This window comes from Centrocercus urophasianus, unplaced genomic scaffold (genome assembly GCF_019232065.1).
Source record: "Centrocercus urophasianus isolate 14NV4802_14NV808 unplaced genomic scaffold, USGS_Curo_1.0 seq_9, whole genome shotgun sequence".
Taxonomy (NCBI): Eukaryota; Metazoa; Chordata; class Aves; order Galliformes; family Phasianidae; genus Centrocercus; species Centrocercus urophasianus.
In genome coordinates, this window is record NW_024885532.1 from 14999045 (window position 1) to 15017110 (window position 18066).

The window sequence follows — 18066 nt, forward strand, 5'->3', positions numbered from 1 at the left end:
TCCTGAAGGGAGGCTGTGATGAGGAAGGGATTGGCCTCTTCTCCCACAAACAGGATCTGAGGAAATGGCCGCAAGTTGTACCAGAGGAGATTTAAATTAGACATCAAGAAGAACTTTTTGTCTCAGAGAGTGGTCAGGCACTGGAATGGCTGCTCAGGGAGGTGGTGGAGTCGCCGTCCCTGGCAGTGTTCAAGAGGCATCTGGATGAGGAGATGTGAGATATGGTTTAGTACTAGTGGTGGCAATGGTGATGAGGAGATGGTTGGACTAGATGATTTATAGGTTGTTTCCAACTTTGTGATTCCATGATTCTATGATTCATTATTTATTCAAAGTTACTTTTTTATTAGTTTGATGTTAAAAATGAGGTTTTTCTTCTGATTTCACTTCAGAGGCACTGCAGCTCAAAGCAGTGGGGCAATTGAGATTAATTCCAGTCTGGTGTATGCCCGATATTAGGCAGAATCCCATTTGCAGAAACAATGCACTTGAAATAGTATGCCCTTATTTACTGAAATCAATAATGATTCAGAAAGGGTTGCAGTGGATTAAAACTGTCTTGCAGTATCATTATCATTAAAAAAGTAGTGTGACTCTGACTTCTGAACTCATATTAAAAAAAAAAAAAGTACATTGTACCTGATGGTTATTGGCAGTACATCACATTCAGTCTTAGACTAAGTTAAAACAAATATTTCTAAAGTATAAAATGGAAAAGCAGAAGATACAAAAACAGAATTGACAAAAGGCATGTGGCTATCTAAGGATCTCTAAGGTAAGCTACAAGGGAAAACACCAGAAATCTGCTGCATTTTCTGTCAGCTGCTTTATCCTGAGGCTAGTATATGGTCTGAAATGTAGGGGTATTTTTTTATTGTGTTTTTTTTTTGTGGTTTTGTTTTTGTTTTTGTTTTTGTTTTTTGAATTATCTAAGTTCTGACCACCATGCTTTGTCTCATTTGCAACAGATGATACAAAATTATTTTAAATATATTGTTTCTGGATGAATTGATATAAAGCTAGGAAGTCCAAAGTCCTGGCATACATGAGATCAAACCAGATCTAAACATTCTAAAAATTCACCCACTCTCATTCATAACTTTTACTATTTGATTTTAATATTGATTGCTTTGATAAATATTTTTATATTCTATCCAATTTTCACCAGGCACTAATATTAACAGAATATTTTGGTGCTAGAGTAATAGAGAATAGCTTTCAAGTGTTTTATGTGTGGATTAACTATTGTACATACATGTGAGTGAATTGTGAGCACAAATATGACTTTGGATACTTTGCAAAGGTGGGATCATGATGACAAGCAAAAATACATCCGTATCAAAGTGTGAAAGTCAAGAGATTCTTGGATTTCTCCCACAGTGCAGCAAATTGTTATACTCTGTGGTGATGAATATAAAACTCCAATAAAACCAGTGAGAAAAGAAAGTATACAAACATGCATATGACTGAACCTGTAGAGCCAAACTTTCACCTTATTATTTCTTTCCCTAGATAGAAGTCATGACTTGTCCAAGACCCTTACATATGCTTTAGCATAACTTCCAGGAGCATCTCATTCCATACTATGATGATGAAACACTTCCCAAAGTATGTGTTTATTCCTCTGTGCTGACTAAAAATAAACTCTATGAAACTCAGTGAATTGATGTATAGATGTAGATGTATAGAGAGTTCCAAAAGTTGAATTAGGTGTACTGCTGCTGGAGTTCCAAATGTCACACTTAAAAAACTACTGTTTTTTTTCCTTACAATTGTTATGAAAAAAATCAGAAAAATAAGTAAAAAGTTATATTCAAGACATAATCACAGACTATCATTCAGATGAGAGTTATGAAAGGGAGTGTATGTAAACTTAGAAGAAAGTTTTATGTACGGAGATCCTATGAAAATAAAGTCATAATTACAATGTCTGGAAGTATTCATCTTCAACTACTCTAAATGTAGTATCTGATTAAATTGATGAATCTAAGAAGGATTCTCACTTTATTGGATTTTCAAATTAACATTTTATAATATCCTTAACAATTATCTTCTTTAACTAGTACAGTTTTCAAGAATATCCTTGAGTAAACAGAATTCCATATACATAAATAAAATTCTCTTCCAAGAACATTACAGAATTGATCTATGGAATATCAATCAATTTCCTACAATAATCAATTATGCCTTTGTATTACTCAGATTTGCTCAAATTTATCTGAGGTCTGCAAAAATAAAAAAACAAACAAACAAACAAACAACAAAAAAAAAACCTGAAAAAAAGTTGATCCAATTTCTAGGTATAACAGAGAATTATTTAAAATTTGAAGAGGCTTCATGGGGTAATGTTCCAGCTACAAAAGGGGTCTTGTTAAAATATTGATACTGTATTATCCTTAAATAAATTCAATTTTGAAATGGAATATAAAAAATTAAACAGTTCTCTGTAAGGCTGGATAGTTTCAATGAAATATTCAAAATGAAAACAGTTTTATCAGTCATTGTTTTTATTATTCTTGCTTCAGTTTTCTCTAGCTTTTTACTTTTACTATTCTTACTCTTCTATGTGTTTATTTTCTCAACAGCTTCACATTCCTGCTGCCCAGTTTAGTGTGCAGTGACAAAAAGTAAAACATTCAATACTGAGCTTCTAGTATAGGATCAAAAAGATTAAATTGTTAATCTCTCGGTAAAATTATTTCAAATCCAATAAATTTTCTGACATTTTCAACCCCAAAATAGCTACCATTTTTATCTACTAAATACAATGGAAAAATCATGCTTTGTTTTGGTTTGTTTTGGTATAGCTCTTTGTTTTCATCTAGTTTCGTAAGCTAATACTGAAATTATTAATATTAATACTAATATTAAATAGAAATACTTCAATTGTGTCTATAGTAATAGATGTTTCTTGCTTTACAGTGGAGATCATCTTTCCCAGTTACTGAATGAAGATCAGAGAATTTGTTCCCCAAGGCTTTTCCAGTTGCCCCTCTACTGAGTGAAGACTAATACGTTAATCTGGCCCCTTGTTGATTATTCATTTCCTTCCTCAGTGTTTATATCAACAGTTCTATTCAGCGGCAAAGATATTTTTTCTAAGACAGTTATAGCAACTGCTTCTTACTCTTTCTGAGAGCTTTTGCTGTTTCTCTCTGAATATTTTAGTGTTATATTGAATTACTGCAGTGAAGTGGAATGAAAAAAATTACCATCCTCCTTTAACACCATAATTGAAAAGAAGCTAACAGAAGGCTAACATACACCTATTGTCTACAAGAAAAATAATGAAGGATAAATTGTTTCAAGTGTTTTAAGTGATTTTTTTGTTGTTGTTGTTGACTTGTATCATTTTTTCCCTCTCAAGAATATGACTTTTTTTTTTTATTTCCAAGAGCCATGCTGCCTACTATGCTGAATCAGAAGACAAAGCCACTAAATTCTGTCTATGACTTCTGTTTTTTCTTTCAATCAAAGAAATCTAATCTAATTAATCTTATTAATTTGGAAATATTTATGCATACAGATAAGTAAAAGCCAGTGAAGCCAGGTAGTCATTTTCTTCAGATTCTGCCTGACAGAACAACAAATTTTCTAGGTCTGTTCCTGCAGTAATGGACTCCAAAGTTTTTATAGGCATTATGTTGCAGCTAGCATGAAACATTTTAGCCTGATGATAAGATGCTTTAATCCTTTTGTTCTGAAACTTAAACACATGATTATTTACTTTAATATGATTTGGTTTCTATTTTATTTTAACATTTTATTTAATCTTAGCTTACCTACTTGTGTTATGTTGTCTCATTTTATTGTGTCTTATTGTGGCTTTAAATACAGTACTTCATTATTTGTCTGTCTTTTCCTGAAAGGTGTTGAATATTCACAGTTCTGAATTCTTTCCATTTAAATGAATACAGTTGAAACACAGAACTCTGTAGGGGATAGTGAGCCTTTTCAGAGGTGTTTTTTTTTTTTTTTTCAAGGAAGGCACTGCTGGCCAGACTTGGAAGGCACTCATCAGTGTGTGGAGCCAGTGTTAAATTTCAAATTAATATGTGTTTTTAGTCTAGTAAGACACAGTATCGTAAATGCAGAAGAAGTAAAGATCATGTACAATGAATATTATTTTATTTTCCTGGCATGACAGCTGCAGATGGAACTCACTTGTCTGCAAGGGGTAAAAGGATCCTAGCCCAGGAACTGGCGGGACTCACTGAAAGGCCTTTAAACTAGGTAAGAAGGTTAAAGGTGACATAATGAGGGCCACCGGGGTTGAGCGGGTAGTTCAAGGCTCAAAACAGAGCTTGATGGGTGATGAGGGTGGAGTTTGAAGGGATGGAGAGTGGCAGGGAGATGCTGCTTCCCTAAAGTGTCTGTACACTAATGCGTGCAGTATGGGAAATAAACAGAAAAAAGATTTGGATATCAGAAAAGAGTTGGATATCCGTGTGCGGTCACACAGCTGTGATCTCATTGCAATCATGGAGATGTGGTGGGGCAGCTCACATGACTGGAATTTTGTCATGGAGGGTTACGTCCTTTTTAGGAAAGATCAGCTCATGAGGCAGGGTGGTGGAGTTGCTCTTTATGTGAGAGAGCAGCTAGAACGTATTGAACTCCACCGAGGGGACAGTGGTGTAGCCGTGGAGAACTTGCGGGTGAGAATCAAGGGGCGGGTTGGTATGGCTGACATTGTTGTGGGTGTGTACTACAGGCCCCCTGATCAGGAGGAGGAGGTTGATGAGGCATTCCACAAGCAACTGGAAGTAGCGCCATGATCCCATGTGCCAACTTTGATCTCTTCCAGGACCTTCTTGGAGCTATCCCATGGGCCAGGGTGTTGAAGGTAAGGGGACCTGTGAAACTGGTTGGCATTTAAACAGCTCTTCTTCCAAGGATCAGTGTGTCCCTGTGAACAAGAAATAAGGAAAGGGTGGCAGGAGACCTGTGTGGATGAGCAAGGAGCTTGTGCACAAACTCCAAGAGAAGAAGAAGGTCCATGAAATGTGGAAAAAGGGTCTGACCACTTGGGAAGAATAAAGAAATGTTATCAGGACCTGCAGGGGTGCGACAAGGAAGGCTAAAGCCCACAGGCAAAAGTGATAAAGGATAATAAAAAAAGGCTTTTGTAAGTATGTTAACAGTAAAAGGAAGACTAGGGAGAATGTGGCTCCCCTACTAAGTGAGGGGGGGTTCTGGTAATGGGGGATGCCAAGAAAGCAGAGATACTGAATGCCTTCTTTGCTTCTGTCTTCAGTGAAAAATCTCTCCCTCGGGAATCCTGGACCCTGGAGGTTAGGGAGAGGGTCTGGGGAATGGAAGACTTCCCTTTAGTCAGGGAAGAGGCAGTCTGTAGTTAACTGAATGGGCTGGGGCAGTCGCCACGGTCGACAGGGGCCCCTTGGCCCCTGGGAAACCATGGCAACAAATGTCTCGAAGATAAGAGAGAAGAACAGGTTAGACCAAATAAGGAGGAAACAAGACATGCCACATGTCCATTGGTCAGAGATAACTGTAGTAGCCCTAAGGCATGGGGAAAGTTTTAAGAAGGGTGTGCTCCTTGCAATTAACGCCATTTTGCCGCTCACCATATTGGTGTCATGAAAAGCATGCGAAACTGACCGGGGCTGGGGCCGTCGGAACACTTTCACAAGGAGACTTCAATCAGGGTTGCTGAAACAAAGGCGACAGCAGTCCGAAAATGCCTAGGCAACACCAGTGTTCGTAAACCCATGGGACCCAATGGGTGCTGAGGGAGCTGGAGGAGGCGATTGCTGAACTGCTCTCTTTCATCTTGGAGAGGTCTTGGAGAATGGAGAAGGTGCCTGAAGACTGGAGGATAGTCAGTGTCACTCTGGTCTTCAAAAAGGGCAAGAAAGAAGATCCAGGTAATTACAAGCCAGTCAGCCTCACCTCTGTCCCTGAAAAGGTGATGGAACAGCTTGTGCTGGATGTCACCTCCAGACAACTGGAAGAGAAGGAGGTTATCAGGAGAAGTCAGCATGGGTTCATCAGGGGGAGGTCATGCTTGACCAACCTGGTAGCCTTCTATGATGTTGTTACTGGCTGGGTGGATGGGGGGAGAGCAGTGGATGTAGTCTACCTTGATTTCAGCAAGGTGTTTGATACTGTGCCCCACGACATTCTTATAACAAAGCTGAGGAAGCGTGGGATAGATGAGTGGACAGTGAGGTGGGTTGAGGATTGGCTGACTGGCAGAGCACACAGGTTCACTGTTGATGGTGCAGAGTCTGGTTGGAGACCTGTAACTAGTGGTGTACCCCAGGGGTCAGTGCTGGGTCCGGTCTTGTTCAACATCTTCATCAGTGATCTTGATGAGGGGATAGCGGCCAACCTCAGCAAGTTTGCTGGTGATACGAAGTTGAGAGGATTGGCTGACACACCTGAAGGCTGTGCTGCCATTCAGTGAGACCTGGACAGGCTGGACAGCTGGGCAGTAAGAAACCAGATGAGGTTTAACAAAAGCAAGTGTAGAGTCTTGCATCTAGGGAGGAATAATTGCATGCACCAATACAGGCTGGGGGATGAGCTGCTGGAGAGGAGCTCTGCAGACAGGGACCTGGGTGTCCTGGTGGACAACAGGTTGGCCATGAGCCAGCAGTGTGCCCTTGTGGCCAAAAAGGCCAATGGCATTCTGGGATGCATTAAAAAGAGTGTGGCCAGCAGGTCGAGGGAGGTGATCCATCCCCCTCTACTCTGCCCTGGTAAGGCCTCATCTGGAGTACTGTGTCCAGTTCTGGGCTCCCCAGTACAAAAAAGACAGGGATCTCTTGGAAAGAGTCCAGCGGAGGGCCACAAAGATGGTGAAGGGCCTGGAGCATTTCCCCTATGAAGAAAGGCTGAGTGAACTGGGTCTGTTTAGCCTTGAGAAAAGGAGACTGAGAGGGGACCTGATCCAGGTCTATAAATATCTACGGTGTGGGGGGGAGAGTGGCGAGGCCAGACTATTTTCAGCGGTGTGTGGAGACAGGACAAGGGGAAACGGCCAGAAACTGCAGCATAGGAAGTTCTTCAGAAATGTGCGCTAAAGAACTTCTTTATGGTGAGGGTGACAGAGCACTGGAACAGGCTGCCCAGGGAGGTTGTGGAGTTTCCTTCTCTGGAGATGTTCAAGACCCACCTGGACACTTACCTGGTGTAGGGAACCTGCTTTGGCAAGGGGGTTAGACTGGATGATCTCTAGAGGTCCCTTCCAACCTCTACGATTCTATGATCTATGATTCTGTGATTTTATGATTTTTTTAGCACAACTTTCTTTTATTTTTTATCTGTTATTTAAGTTCTCTTAATAGCTTATTCTATTACTGGTACAGATTTTCATCTAGAATGAAATCTAGAATTTTTTTTGTAGTATTTTCTGAATTTCACCACATGTGTTGCTGATACAGTCGTAACGACCATTCTGCTGGAGTCATAGCCTTTCTTATGTTATTCAGCCATCTACAATTCCAGACTCATTGACAACATAAAGAAATATATATGTGAATATCTAATTATGACTTAGTGCCTGAAACACTGCAATTAGTGAAAGCTTAGATAGTGGAAGATGTGGCAGCTGTGCCCATTAAGTTTGTCATGTATTCTTCAAGGTTAATAGAACAAGGACAGACAGATAATTGCACACTTCATTTATAGCATAACTCATTGCATACTTTTCTCAGTACATTCTGGGATGCAGAAGTCACCCCACTTCACTTTTATAAGCTGCAGATACTTCTAGAAAATCAGTATCTTCCTCTGTCAGAAATCTTTGATAAGTGCTTTGATATTGAGCTGACAAGGAATATGCATGCCACTTTGAGCAGAACAGTCAAGTCTTCTATTGTTTGAAGAAGCTATGGGAAGTTCAACCCAGAAACTTGTCTTACTCAGAAGAAATGAAGCCAACAATCCATACCTTGTCCTGTGGAATTTACTTTCATATTCAAAGACATTGCTGATTGCAGAGCGATTTCCAGTCCTATTCCTAAACTGTAGACTTATGCTCTTGCCCATAATGCTATTTTTAATTTTTTTTTTAAATATAAAAATTGTAAAAATTCAGGTTGATTTTACCCTTTCTTTTACAGTAAGCCACTTGTGATATTTAATGACTATTGAAATGTAATATGAAGATATTCTGAACAATTAAGCAAAATGAGATTAATTTAAAATAATGGAAATCCAACCAACAGTGTCATCAGCCATAAAATGAATACACACCATTATCATCTTCCATTATAAACTGGTTTTGAAAAGGAAAATAAATATAGAGAATGAGTGGCATTGCAATGATGATCACTATGATTTTGCACCTTTCTCCTAATTGAATATTAAAATTATCTTTTCATACAATCAAAATATTCTTATAACGAGGACAGAAGAGCTTCTTGTTGTGATATATTATCACTGAATTGCACTAATATTATAAAATCCAATGTTTTTGTTTTTGTTTTTTTTTTTTTTTACAAATTTCTCAGTAAAGTGTAGGGTTTTTTTATTTTTTTTTATTTTTTTTTTTCTTAATGGGGAATACTATAAGCTATAATACTTTCTCTTTGTTAATTTTATTTACAAAACTGTGGTAAATAAAACACTGTACCATTGTGAGAGTGACCAAACAGTAACAGAGGTTTCTGAGAGAGCTTGTGACATCTCCCTCTTTGGAGGTGTTCAAAAGCCACCTGGACATGATCCTAGCTGAGAGGCCCTAGATGTTCCTGTTTGAGCTCAGCTGTTTAAAGAGATGACCTCTAGAAGTCCCTTCCAAGCTCAATCATTCTGTGTTTGTGAGATAAAGAGAATAACAAGTGATGAAGAAAAGAGAGATATAGAATTAAAACAAAACAAAACAGCTAACAAAATGCATAAGTATATAACAGCTACGAAGTGACTTGGACAAATGAAAAAAAATAGAAATTTCCCGGAAGTAAATTTGAAATTTTAGATTTCAGAGCTCAATATATTTCATTCTCAGATGTATATGTGTGATTTGGGTTTTCTGATATCAGAGAGGACCCTCAATCAATATTACAGTTCTTAAATTTCCAAGCATGATAGTAGGTTTGGCACTATCTCCTAAACAAATAGTCATAACAGTAAAGAGCAATAATTAACTGAATGTCATTAGTCATCTCTCCCTACCTGAAACAACATTTAATTAATAATTCTTCAATTCTACAAGACTTCCTGTACAATAATTATTCAAGTGAGCAATGTATATTAATCAAGAGTAATGTTTGTGCTCCTCAGAATGCTGAAGTTCTTCATCACAGGAAGAATTTAAACTCCTTAGCCTGACTCTCTGAACATATGTGTGTAGGGTGAATAATGGGAATTCTCTCCTATTCTCAGCTGTAGCTTTTAAAGATTTTAAAAGTAGTATTCCTGTGATATATGACAGAAATAAGAAGTACTTTTGATATTAGTCATGCTGAAACAGTAGCATATCTTTCACCTCCTTAACTTGTCTTGAGAATCAATACAATTAAAAACTTCTTAAGGTATAATTTTTAACAAGATACAAAACTTTTGTAAACAAACAAACAAACAGAAACAACGCAAGAAACCAACCAACCAATTAACAACAACAAAGAACCCTAACACATCACAGTTCTATAGCACTCTGCTGGATTTTCTGAGCTAATGGGATGTGGATTTATGCTTAAAGTGAATCATTATTATAACTATTCCTCTCACTTGCTGTAAAATATCTAAAGCTGTGTCACTGACAGCCAGTGAAGGAAAAAAGTTATCATTTATGCTACTGTAATAACTCCCACATTGATTTTCATACCTTCAGTGATGCTTATTTTATGCATGATTACATTGCTCACACATGTCTGTTGATAATGAGGAGAGTGTCATTATGTAATAGTGTTGAAGATTGCTTTTGATAAACATAATCTACTTTGAGCTAGTTCTTGCAAGTACACACCTACCTGCACTTAACACAAATAGACTTCAGTATGCGCTCTAACCAGATCAAGTTAGAATGAATACAAACATGCTGGACTGCATTAGTACTGATTTAAAAAGGTTGATCCAGCATGAATGTATTGGGTACTCTGAAAGACTGATAGTGAAATCCATTATTTGATTGCTTCTGTATACACTGAGCAAACATTTATCTTCATTTTCTTTCTTTGTTTCATCAGTGACCACTGTAAAATTACAACCACCAGACTTCTGCTATTACTTATAAATGTTCTAAATAACTGGCTAAGAAACTGGAGAAAAAGAGTAAACATGCTATACTAGCTTCATTCTCCACCTTTTGCTATAGCTTCTTGAAGGCAAGATTCATCTCTTTCCCTGGTTTTATTTTTGCAGTCATTATTTCTACCTTTTTTATTCCAGAGTAATTTGCATATTTTTAAGAGCAGAACAAAGTTTAGAAGCAATTTATCTAATCTTCCAATGCCATATCAGAATAAATGAAGTGGGAAAGGTAGGGAAGTTTTTATAACATAGATTACTGTGAAAATGATGCCTCCTATTTATTTCCATAGAAACCACAACAGACACAGAGAACACAATAACATTATTTAATTATAATAAAAAAAAAAGTTACAAAACATTATTTTTCAACATGGACACCACAATTAGCTATGCATTTTTATCCACAATGAGCAAGACTGCATGCTGAGCTCATAAAAATCTGCACCACTGTCACTGCTGAAATGCACATCCTACTTCTTCACTGTGGTCACATCCACTGTTTGGTCTCCATAAACATTCAGCAAGCACTGATGAGTGTTACTGCATGCAGTTTTTCCTGCGTGGAGGAATTCAGTGATGCACCTTTGTTTGGTATGCATTTCCACATCAGACTCGTTATATTGCTCCTCTACTGCCATCTGTCCCACAGCAACAAAATTGTAATGGAATATTGTCAGGAAGGTTCAACCTCTACAGCCATATGACCAACATTCAGCTCTAACTTCATGGGCTGACATAATAAGAAGAGTCATTACTTTCAGAGTAGCCCTTGTGGAAACACTACTGATTTAGCAATTATGGTAGAATAAGAATATGGAATACATGTCTAAAAGAAAATAAATGAATATGTTGCACATTATTTAGGCCAAAAAGCTTAATCTGATATATTAACCTTCAAAGAGAACAGCTGTTGGACAAACATTAATTGACAGTTGCAAAATTGTTGCTAAAATATAAGACAGATAATCTATTTTCTTTGTCAATAAGAAATATCACTGATATGCTTATCTTAGCAAATTTTCTGTGATTTACATCAGTGTTTTCAAATAAATTTAATAAACAAGATGAAGAAATGTCATAGCCTCAAAGATCCTGATGCAGTAAATCCTCTTCTTGAGTTGGAGATCTTGCTTCCAAATATGCTTAAGGACAAGAATTCTTCAGCTGCAACATCATAAAGTTATTTACAAGGGTGTTTCCATTCTAAAAATATATTTTAAAGGGGAACATTGTGCATTATCTTATGCATGAATTCCCAGCTCCTGATCTTGACCAGTTGAGGAAAATTTCAGCACATTTTAAACCAGGTATACTACAAAATACCTTACTTTCATCTTTCCTTATTTAGCTGTAGTTCATTGGAATTTCTACTTTTTCTCAATTTTACAAGCCTCAAGTTGCCCAAGTAAATTTTTCTTCAAAATTCATCTGCTCTATTTCTTTCTCTGATTAGACCACGAGAATAAATTAATCATCTTGAACAAATCTGGAGGAACTTTGAAAGCGCACATTACATCCACTAGTGCCAAAATATTTTATTATTTTATTTATTTTATTAACTGTTATAACAGCAGAAGTAGAGGTAGACTACATTTTCAGTAAATGTAATCAAATATTTTACTACTTTTAATGCATTGACTAACAGCGTGTATTCCCCTTATGAGAAAGCATTCACAACAGGTTGTCTTCCCACGTGGAACCCTGCAGTATAAATTATTGAACTAATGCATGAATTATGGAGAGAAATTTTAAGACTGCACCATATAAGAAGATTTTGTTTTGTTTTGTTTTCCATAGCTGGTGATAGATTTTTCTACTTTTCCAAAATCCAAGTACAAATCTCTGCTCAGAATTAAGCTGGGATCTCACACAATTGGTGAACTGTGCCATTCCAAGGCATTAGGAAGCATTACAAAGATACCATCACAACACTTTTATTGTCTCTTGGTTGAAGTTATTCGAAGGATATATAGCATATATAATAACCTGCAGGTGACAGGTTATGACTCAGTCAATATTCAGACATTTTTCTGCACTGTCACTGTTAGACATTTATTTGCCAAGAGATGATAAACTACAACATAGTTGAGTGAAAATAGTTAAAAGTTTCACAAATGGCAGAAATTTCCAGATTTTATATAGCGATTCTTAATAGAGTATCTATAAGCATATTTCTGCTTTTTGAAACTATCAGAATGCAATATAATATCAAATTTCTTACATGACTCCTCTCTAGCTTCCTCCTTTTTTTTTATTATTTTCTAATATTACTTCTCTCTCAAAATGCATCTCCTTCTATATTTTAAATATTCATAAAAAGTGCTGATGAAATGTCAGTTCTGTATCTCACCCTTGAGGTAGATAAATTACTTTTTCCTGTTAAACAGGCTGTAATGTAAATTAGAATTTTTTAAAATGTCATTCCATTACCAAATTGGAAATACTTGTGATGAATCTAAAGAAATACAGAAAAGTCAAGAAAAATCCATATTATATTCATTCAAAAGTATTAATGTATAATTAGCTTATATGGCAACAAATATGATTTAGTTACGTGAGACACCATGTATTGGATAAGAAATGCCTGTCATTAAGAACTCTGAAAATTGCTGAAAAAACTGAAAATCTTCAGGGAAATTAAGCTTTCTTTAATCTTTATGGTATGTGTAATTACAATACATGTAGACTATTGAAAAAGATACTGAATACTAAGCTTATGACACCAGCAGTATCCCAGTAATTTCATATTTCTAACACTGATACCTGTGAAAGAAACATATGAATGTAACCAGAATTACCTGTTTAATCTGTTGTCAACAAAATTCACAATAAGAAGTAATATAGTCAATGTCAAAATTTGTTCTAATTTATGCCAAAAGGACAACTACTTATTCTCTAAGAAGCAGGTGCCTCCTAGAGAAGAAGGGCTGCAGCAGCAAATTAGTGCTTATTATTCAGTTGTTTTTTTTTTTTTTTTTATTTTGATGCTGAAGTGAATTGAAGTTATTCCTGGAAAAGTAGTATTTGGTTCTGTTATTTTTCATTTATTTTCCCAGATAGAGCAAATGTCTGAAATTTCAGGCATTCTCATAAAACAGGGCTTTTACTTTCCCTCACCATTTCAGTTATGAGCCTTCAGCAGAAATTTTCAGGTGACAACATACAAGAAAGTGTCTGTACAATAGATGAGGTCAAATAAAGAGTAAAGAACTGCTGCTTTTTATCTTTGACACTATGAAAAAATTACACAAATCTTATTCTACAATTAATGTTATTTTTTTTTTCCCAAGCTATTTGCATTTAAAACTTTATATTAATATATAATTAAATAAATATGAAAGTATTTATATTTGCAATATGCACCATAACTATCAAGAATTCCTTTAAGAGAGAAAAACAACATCAACAACAACAAACCAGTTGCTGTTGACAAAATGGGTGTCAAAAAACAAAAACAAAACAAAACAAAACAAACTGACTGAACATTTTTTCCTTTCCTTTTGTTCAAGTCCCAGTTCCATTAAATCTTTCAGACAGAACTTCCTTTGTGGAAATTTATAATTCCCACTTTCCTCTTTAAAACAGTAGGTGTCCCTTACACAAGCTATAACTCTTGCATAATTGGGCAGCCTAGGATTCTTTCCAAATCTTCTGTGACAGCCATAATTTTTCATGAACACATTTGCCATAAGTTTACAAAAATCTAGTAACAATTATCCCAAAGAACTAAATCATGTGGTTTATGCAGCGCCTGCAAGATGTTACTGGGAAAAACTTGTATTTTTCTTTTCCACCATGAAATGCTTATTCTATCAACTTGCATTCTAAACATCTCCTAACAGTATATAGTATAGGCTTCCTTCTTTAATTTTTTCCACACGTATTACTATCTTATTGATGAAAGTATGTAACTTTATATGGAAAACATATGGCCATTTGCCATAGAGCACAGTATATTACTCAAAGGAAATATTCTCTGAATGAACTGTTTTGTTCCCATGTAGATTTGGACATCTGAAAGATAGAAAGAGATCTTGGTAGCTACCTTGTTGTTTGTAATTTTAAGTCGAACTCCAGTCTGCTCAATATTAAAATTACAGTTTGAGCAGATACAGATGCTGGACTTTTTTGCATGATCACATCATGGTTCAGATTTAAAAAATAAATAATTTTTGACTGAGTTCTCACACTTTCTTTGTGATGAAATCTTCCAAGGAGTGACCTGGCTCTAACTCTGTTTTAACTTTTCCATAGACATCAGTAGGATTCCCCTTTAGATGCCTTTAGTAGGGCTGATCACAACCAGGCTCTATTCATACACCATTTTCTCCAGCCTTCTGACTGGCTCTGTGGTCTCTGCTGGGTACACTCCAGTATATCTGTCCTGCTGAAGAGTCTAGCTGTGTACTTAGAACTTCAAATGCTGCTTCAGAAGTGCTTTACAGATGGTGAAGATCTACTTGGATCTCCACTGATGTGAGAACTTGTCTTTCTAATACAGCTCAGTATAGAGTTGGCTTTCTTCACTGAAGGTCACATATATCTTTTATATACATACATATATATATATATAATATATATTATATTATAAATATATATATATATGTCTTCCCAGTTTTCCCAATATCTAACCTGAAAGCTCAGGGACCTAATTTATAAAAAGGATGGTCTTAGAGCTCAATGGCATTTTACACTATAAAACCGGACTAAATGTTAAGCTCTGAGTTTAATTTCTCTATGTCTGTCTCTGTTCATCACCTGAAAAATAATTTCAGTTCATCTCTTCTTAGGGATGACACACACACACACACACACACACACACATACACACACACAAAACAATGTGTATAATACATTCAAGTTCCCCAGAGGAAAAATGCATAAGGAGATAAATAATTCTGTCTTTGGAGCAACATTTGATTTGTGTACATCTAGAAAAAGGCTAAATAGATATAAAAATGTTGCAAAAAGTGCTTGGTAACAGAATTCTATGCATTTTGTATACTTGAAAAAGGGACTCTGCAAGAAGAGTATGAAATTTCATTATACAGAATGTTATGACATATATGAAGGAGTCAAGTTATTAATTGTGAAGATTATTTAATTGCTTAAAATTAGCACAGAATTAATTGAATTTTTCTACTGCAGTAAACTTCGTACACTGACACACTTTTATGCATAACAGTCCTAATTAACTCTTTATGGTTATACCAGTCTAAAGTTAGTTCAGCATTATCTGAAGCATCAGCCTCTGTTGCAGGCAGCAGTATTGATATGCTGACAGTCTTCTTCACTATAACAAAGATTTTCATTAAATTATACCTTATATGACATCAAAAGTAAATACTATACTGAAAAATAAATGAAATAGAGTTAAATAAAATAAAAAATCTTTCCAAAATATTGTACATGCTGAGACTTTTAACATTCACTCTCTCTAATAACATTGCTCACCAGACAATAGGAAATATTAACATAGATAAAAAGTAGAATATTTTATGCAAAGAGTGTCAGTTCTGCATTTTTTTCATATGATACAATAATGAAAATATGGTGGTGGTATCTTTCAGTGTTTCTGTTTGGTTGTCTTGCTTTAGTAATGGAGAACTTAGAAGGAACAATGTGCTGGGATATGAAATTGGTTCCAATCTGCCCCTCAAGTCAATACTACGTAAGCCAGCATCTCTGAAACTCACTATTATGATGTTTAAATTGTTGTAAAGGAAGGCTTAGCTTAGGTTCTTTGTTATTGTTCATGTGAGCATGTCTATGTGGAGACAGACAGAATACTAACAATATGTGTGGCTGAACAAACTGTGCCACATGCATGCACAAACCATTGATTAAAATACTATGTTCTGCTCCACAGGTCACCTAAAATGTCACCTAAAAACTACTTGAATGTAGTTTGCAACTCTGTTGTGACAATTCAAAGTGAATCAGGAACAAGAGCTGAGAGCCATGTTTAATGCACAGTGTAGTTATATGCATTATAATATATGCATATAGTTATACCCATTGTAATATACACAAGAATATATATTCTTATACATTTTTACTAGGGACCGTAAGCTGATGATTAACAAGATTTTGGATTTCAGCACTTGATTCCACTCTTGACAGCATTCATGCTAAATTTCTTGCAATGGAAATGTGAGAAATGGATCTCATAATGCAGTTCTATGCTGAAGGGTATATTGCAAGTCTGATTTGGTCAGTGTAACACTTCACAACATGAATAGAAATCTTCTGCTGATATGATGCATCTCAACCTTAGTCATATTAACTCTAGCTCTGTTGATTATTTATCAAGTACAGTTAGCACTGTTTATTCTCTCTCTTAAATTCCTATAAGATACATTATTAAAAACAGGGAGTTAAAATGCGTTATTAAAATTTGTATTGTTTCTAAAATATTAATTTCTACCATTAAAAAGGTTTTAATTCGTATTCATATTAAGGATTTTTGTCTTGCTATTTTGTTCTAGAGATATTCATTCTTAATATCTCAGAGATTTTTTTTTTATACTGGTATTCAAAGGCTCATACTGTTGTTATTAACACCTTGCTGCAGAACTGTAATGTGTCTTCATCGGAAAGTTGTTGCATCAGCTGTTATAAAAGTCAACTGCTTTCTAAATGGCAGTAATATAATTAAAATGTTCAGCAATAGAATCATGCAAATTAACAAGGCAGAGGAGACACTACTGGGGAATTTAAATTAAACCTAAAAATCTGAAATGTAAAAACCTAAACCTAACTCTCATTTATCAGTGCATGACAGCTGCTCGCAATATACCTTTTAGTATTTGATGGGATCTATTTCTGTATATCCCACGAGATATTACTTCACCTTTTTCCTTCTGTATGGATCTTTACCTGTCAAAAAAAAAAAAAAAAAAAAAAAAAAAAAATTTATTATTTTATATTAAAAAAATTAAAAAAAAAAAAAAAAAAAAAAAATCCTGAATGGACAGTCAGTATGTTTTTACTATTCTGTCTTTTTATGTTTTAAATTATTTCTTATTAATTATATTTTTAAAATAGAAATTAGAAGCCAAACAATTAATAATGTAATATATCATTTTATCCCACTTTTTTAAAGTATCAGTCATACATATGTGTCATATGTAGATATAAAACTAATTGTTATCCATGACAGAATAGACCTACTATGACACAAAAGAAAAAGGAAAGTTTTTACAGTGACCTCACTGATAAATTTTCAATTCATAAGAGACTCATCACAGATTCAAATCCATTCTTCGCTTGGCTTAGATCAGATATTCAAATTGCTTCATTCTCATGAAAGGATCATAATCAGAGAATCTATAAAATTTTAAGATTATTTTATTTTAGTTTTATCCATTAAACATATTTGAATTTAAATACAATAGGATATACCAGGATATACCAGACATTCAGAAATCCAATCAGGAGGTAGTCACGTGGGAGAGTCCGGTTTGACAGTGCTTCAGAACACGCCTCCTTTCTCTCATTGTTCCTGAAAGGAAAAAATTAACCTGTCTTAAGCAACTAGCTCTGGAATGCGGCAGTCATTCTGAATAAAGTATTTCTGTCTAATCACATATGAAAAATGTAAGTTTTTGGAAGTTGTCCAGCACAGGCACTTCATATCTGCACAGTATTTGTAACTGGTAACTACATAACTAGCAGCTGCCTCTTATTCACATCTAGGAATGTTTTCCATGGACACATCAGTCTATCCTCCATTTCCTAAATAATATTAGCCTAGAACTCAATTACCTACCTTATGTGAGAGGGCACCTAAAAGTTAGATGCCTTAATCTTGAGTAAATTTCAATTTCCTTTTTGTTTTGTGTC